Below are 6470 nucleotides of genomic sequence, written 5' to 3'. Positions count from 1 at the left end.
GCCAAGGCTGATGAACTGAGCAAAGTTCCTAGAACTGACTCCCACAGTTGTCCTCTGACCCCCACACATACATCACAACACACAAGTGTGTACACCATCAATTAGTCAGTCAATACATGAGAGAGAGAAAAAACATAAGTGCAGTGAAAGGCTTCATTATTTTGTTCGATAGATGCAAGGACATATTTAGTAAAGCAACATGCGTTTGTGATAAAGCTCAGACTACAGACAGCATCCCAGCAAATCCAGACTCGTCCTTTGCTCTCAGTAGGCAAGACAAGGACAGCTGCTGCCGTCATTATTCAGCGGTGTAAGAGAGCCCAGGAAAGTACCGGGAGATAAGGAAATAGGAAGAGAGAGAGTGAATTAGGAAAATATTAGTATGTAACAAAACTAGAGAAGAAGTTTTCTGGGGGCTGGAGAGCCAGCTCGGCAGGTAGGTGTTAGCGTTTTTTGTTTAGGCTCCGCCCCACAGTTACAGGGCAACAGCCAGGTGTGCCTGACTCCCTATAAAAGGGTCCGCTTGCCCTGTCCGCTCGCTCTCTCTTGCTTCCTTGTTCTCGCTCTGTCCTCTCACCCCTTCCCTCTTCTCTCTCTCCAGGAGCTGGTAGCCAGCCTCTACTCTGTTCGCGAGCGCTCTCTCTGAATAAGCTCTATGCTATACCGTCGTGTGGCTGGTCCCTCAGGGGGAAGGGATGCCTCAGCAAGGGCTCTTGGAGGCGCCCCCTCGCCCCACAACTGACTACACATCCACAAACATATTCCTTCTCTCTTTATTTTTATAAAACACAAGAGTAGGAGCTCTGTCTGCTCTGGTAGAGAATCCTGACTTGATTTCCATCACCCACACGGATGCTCACAACCATCGGTAACTCCTGTTCTGGGATCGTCTTCCTTTCGGACCACTGTAGGGGCTACACACACACACACAGCACTATGCACACAGATGCAGGCAAAATACACACATCAAATAAACACAAACACATCTTTTAGAAAAGAACAGCCCGGGCTGGTGAGATGGCTCAGCCGTTAAGAGCACTGACTGCTCTTCCAGAGGTCCTGAGTTCAAATCCCAGCAACCACATGGTGGCTCACAACCACCCATAATGAGATTGAAAGAAAGATGAAATTTCAAGACCTGTAAGTCATATAAAGTACTCAGAAATTGCTGGTTGTTTGTGAGCCTAGAGGCTGCCTGGGGCTGAGAAAAGAGAAAAACAAACCTGGGTATGCCTTGTAGTTAAAACATTCCTGGGAACATCTTGACCATAAGATAAAGGGGGCTGTGAAGACATAGCAGTGCCATATTATCTGAGTCAACACCACCTGGCCGGAACCTCCCCTCTGTCTACTGCCCCTTAACGCCGGGTAAAGTCATACATCAACTGGTTGCTATGTGAACAAAGATAAGCCCCCAGCCCACAGGAACAAAGTCTTGATGCCCTGTAATCTTTCTGTTAATGTTTGAATAAGCCAATAGTGTGTCGCTATGCTGAATTCCACACCCCTAAGCCCCTTACCCCATAAAAATCCCTAGCTTTCGAGCCTCGTGGCCGGCATCCGTTATCTCCTGTGTGGGATACATGTCGGTCCGGAGCTCCGTAATTAAACGTCCTCATATAATTACAGCAAGTTGGGTCCTCATGTTTCTTTGGGTGCTCTCACACTCCCGAGACTAGAGTAGGGGTCCCCGAAAGGGGGTCTTACAAGATCTGAAGACAGCTACATGTACTTATGTATAATAAATAAAATTAAATTAAATTAAGTTAAAAAAGAGGATTATCCAATGTTTAAAAAAAAAGAAAAGAACAGCCCTGTATTTTGTTTGTTTGTTTGTTTTGTTTTTTGAGTTGAGTTGAGTTGAGGATATACTACTAAATTCACAGGAAAACATACATTCTAGAATTCAACACGCACTGATGTTATAATGTAAACTACTTAAATAGAGTTCTGGCTAACTAGCTCTTTTGCTTTCCTTAGGGAGTGTTTTCACAGCACAAATATGGAGACTAGTGTTTTTAATCTTTGTCTTTTAGATCTCTAGCCAAATATCTAATCTTCTTTTTTAATTTTTAAAGATTTATTTATTTATTATATGTAAGTACAGTAGCTGTCTTCAGACACAACACAAGAGGGCATCAGATCTCATTACGGATGGTCATGAGCCACCATGTGGTTGTTGGGAATTGAACTCAGGACCTTCAGAAGAGCAGTCAGTGCTCTTAACTGCGGGGCCATCTCTCCAGCCTGGCAAATATCTAATCTTTTGAAGGAGTTAAAAAAATATATATATAAAGGGCCGGGTGTGGTGGCGCAAGCCTTTAATCCCAACACTTGGGAGGCAGAGGCAGGTGGATTTCTGAGTTCGAGGCCAGCCTGGTCTACAGAGTGAGTTCCAGGACAGCCAGAGCTACACAGAGAAACCCTGTCTCAAAAACAAACAAACAAACAAACAAACAAATAAATAAATAAATAAAAATAATAAATAAATAAAAATAAACACACACGCCCCGAATAAACAGGATGATGAAGTCAGAAAATTCTAGTGTTGGAGAGACTCAAGATGTCATTTCATTCCAACAGAAATCTCTTGTGATGTGCATCAGCTCTGATGTAAACAGAGCTTCAGGCAGTAAGGTCAGAAGTTGCTACCAGACAAGGACATCTCATCAAACACAGGGAACAGCCAACTTCGGGTGACTGATCATAGCTGGTGTGGTGTCCCTGTGTGCTTGCTGGATGGAATCCTCGTACCAGCTAGTGGCAGAAGTAATGGGGATGTCATTTGCCAGGATAGGAAGGGGGGTGGGGGGCACTCGGCATAGGAGGATCTTAGAACTGTTTCCCAACTTCTTTTCAGGCATGGAATTTTTGCCCACATGTTTAAATAATCACATACCTTTGTTTAAAACATGGAGGGTTGGTGAGGTGGCTCAGTGGGTAAAGGTGCTTGCTGCCTGTGGTGGTTTGAATATGCTTGGCCCAGGGACTGGCACCATTAAGACTTGAGGCCTCCTTGGAGTTGGTGTGGCCTTGGAATGGGTGTGGCCTTGTTGGAGTGCCTTTGGTAGAGTGTTCTCTGGGGTGGTGTCCACAGGCCTGAAGGTCTGGATCCTGGGCCCCAACTACACGCCTGGGAAGAAAGAGGACCTGTACCTGAAGCCTATCCAGAGAACCATTCTGATGATGGGCCGCTATGTGGAGCTGATTGAGTATGTGCCCTGTGGAAACATTGTGGGGCTGGTCGGAGTGGACCAGTTCCTTGTGAAGACCGGGACCATCACCACCTTTGAGCACGCTCACAATATGCGCGTGATGAAGTTCAGCGTCAGTCCTGTCGTCCGGGTGGCAGTGGAGGCCAAGAACCCAGCTGACCTGTCCAAGCTGGTGGAGGGGCTGAAGCGGCTGGCTAAGTCTGATCCTATGGTGCAGTGCATCATTGAGGAGTCTGGAGAGCATATCATTGCTGGCGCCGGTGAGCTGCACCTGGAGATCTGCCTTAAGGACCTGGAGGAGGACCATGCCTGCATCCCCATCAAGAAATCTGACCCTGTTGTGTCATACCGGGAGACAGTCAGTGAGGAATCCAACGTGCTGTGTCTGTCCAAGTCCCCCAATAAGCACAAGCGGCTGTACATGAAGGCCACGCCCTTCCCTGATGGCCTGGCAGAGGACATCGATAAGGGTGAGGTGTCTGCCCGCCAGGAGCTCAAGGCATGTGCTCACTACCTGGTCGAAAAGTATGAGTGGGACGTTGCTGAAGCCCGCAAGATCTGGTGCTTTGGCCCTGATGGCACTGGCCCCAACATTCTCACCGACATCACCAAGGGCGTGCAGTACCTGAATGAGATCAAGGACAGTGTGGTGGCTGGCTACCAGTGGGCTACTAAGGAGGGCGCTCTCTGTGAGGAGAACATGCGTGGTGTGCGGTTTGATGTTCATGTTGTGACCCTGCATGCTGATGCCATTCACCAGGGAGGTGGCCAGATCATCCCCACAGCACGCCGCTGCCTCTATGCCAGTGTGCTGACCGCACAGCCCTGCCTCATGGAGCCTATCTATCTGGAGGAGATCCAGTGTCCTGAGCAAGTGGTGGGTGGCATCTACGGTGTCCTGAACAGGAAGCGTGGCCATGTGTTTGAGGAGTCCCAGGTGGCTGGTACCCACATGTTTGTGGTCAAGGCATACCTGCCTGTCAATGAGTCTTTTGGCTTCACCGCTGATCTGTGATCCAACACTGGCGGCCAGGCCTTCCCCCAGTGCGTGTTTGACCACTGGCAGATCCTGCTTGGGGATCCTTTTGACAACAGCAGCCGCCCCAGCCAAGCGGTAGCTGAGACCCGCAAGCGCAAGGGCCTGAAAGAGGACATCCCAGCGCTGGACAACTTCCTGGACAAACTGTAGGCAGCCTCACACTGCCACACGCTGCACAGTGCCCACCCATCAGAAGACACCTTGAGACTGTCCCACAGTGCTCTTCTAGAGACTGCTGGGGCCACCCTGACATCACTCAGCACTCACTTGCTACCAATTCTATTTATTTCGGAATTACAAGGAATCTCTCTGCAGGCTGGACTGACAGGCTGTGGGGTGGGCGGGACACGGCTCTTAACATTTTCAGAGGGAAACACGCAGATGTCCAAAAGTCTAAATAAATGAATTCAGAGGTTTTTGGGGTCCATGGCCAAGTGGAGTTCCCCCAGAGGGGGAGGTGGGGTAAGTGCCTCCAGGAAGGCAGGCAGCCTGCCTTAGACTTTGCAACCCGCTGTGGGAATCATTGGAGTAATAAACTACAGTGGTTGATCCGCAAAAAAAAAAAAAAAAAAAAAAAAAAGACTTGAGGCCTCCTTGGAGTGGGCGTGGCCTTGTTGGAGGAAGTGCGTCACTGCGGAGGTGGGCTTTGAGACCCTCCTCCTAGCCACGTGGGAGACAGTCTTCTGATTCGCTTCACAATAAGGTGTAGAACTTTCACCCCCCTCCAGCACCATGCCTGCCTGGACTCTGCCATGCTTCTCACATCGAAGATAATGGACTGAACCTCTGACCTGTAAGGCAGCCTCAATTAAATGTTTGCCTTTATAAGAGTTGCGTTGGCCATGGTGTCTCTTCACAGCCATGGAACCCTAAGACACTGCCAAACCTGGTGAGCTGACTTTTAATCCCTGGGACTCACATAATGAAAGAAATGAACTCTTTAAAGTTGTCCTCTGACCCCTCCCCCCACATGAATGCATGTATGTACATGCACATACACACATAAATAAATGTAATATATATATATACATACATATATATATTAAGCTGAAGGATACTAGTAGCTAAAAGCCAGCAAGCAGTCCTGACCATTGTTAGAATCCTGGGAGGATGGCCAAAGATAGAAACAAGTACAGAAAGGAACATAAAAGCTTTTTGTTGTTGTTGTTGTTGTTGGTTTTTTTTTTTTTTTTTTTTTTTTTCCGCGAGACAGGGTTTCTCTGAGTTTTCCTGGCTGTCCTAGAACTCACTCTGTAGACCAGGCTGGCCTCGAACTCAGAAATCAGCCTGCCTCTGCCTCCGATGTGCTGGGATTAAAGGCATGCACCACCACTGCCTGGCCACATAAAAGCTTTTTTAAAAATCTTTTTATTTTAGGGGCTGGCGAGACAGCTCAGTGGTTAAGAGCAATTGCTATCTTTCAGAGGACCCAGGTTTGGTTCCCAATATCTACACGGTAGTTCACAATCATCTGTAACTCCAGTCTTAGGGAATTCAACACCCTCTTCAGAACAAGCATGCGAGCAAAGCATAAGTATGCATAAAATACAAATAAAACCTATTTACTTGGTTTGTTGAGACACAGTTTTCTTGTGTAGCCCAACTGTCCTGGAACTAGCTCTGTAGACCAGGCTGGCCTCATATTTACTGAGAGTCACCTGCCTCTGCCTCCTGAGTTCTGGGACCGAACAGATGCACCACCATGTCTAGACTGATATTTTATTTTAACTTATGTATGCATACATATGTACAGTGCCTATAGAGACCAGAAGAAGGCATCCAGTCCACTGGCACTTAAAGGACAACATGAAAGCCCATTTGTCTCCATTTAAGGACCAGGCCTCCCAGCACTTGGGAGGCAGAGGCAGGCGGATTTCTGAGTTCGAGGCCAGCCTGGTCTACAGAGTGAGTTCCAAGATAGCCAGGGCTATACAGAGAAACCCTGTCTCAAAAAAACGAAAACAAAAAATAAAAAGGACCAGGCCTGACTGAAAAGAAGGCCATAAGGAACCAGCTCCAGGAAGAGACCATAAAATCCAGGACAAGATCATAAACACCGCTGCCTCCACCACCCCACCCCCACCCCCGCTCAAAGAATAGCCTGGGGATAACCACAAAAATGGGGAAATATCTTACCCCAGTGTGGGTAATGTGTGCTGGGCAGCCCTATCTCATCCTGTAGTTAAACATTCATAACGCAGGATTGTGGACCACTG

At 47.8% G+C, this 6470-nt stretch overlaps 1 pseudogene; it reads left to right on the top strand.

Annotated features, from left to right (window-relative positions):
* Eef2-ps2 (eukaryotic translation elongation factor 2, pseudogene 2) lies at window positions 3060–4601 on the top strand (annotated as a pseudogene).
* Window positions 4602–6470: the final 1869 nt, after the last annotated feature.

The sequence above is a fragment of the Mus musculus genome, chromosome 4 (genome assembly GCF_000001635.26).
Source record: "Mus musculus strain C57BL/6J chromosome 4, GRCm38.p6 C57BL/6J".
NCBI classification, from domain to species: domain Eukaryota; kingdom Metazoa; phylum Chordata; class Mammalia; order Rodentia; family Muridae; genus Mus; species Mus musculus.
This window is presented reverse-complemented; position numbering and strand designations above follow the sequence as displayed.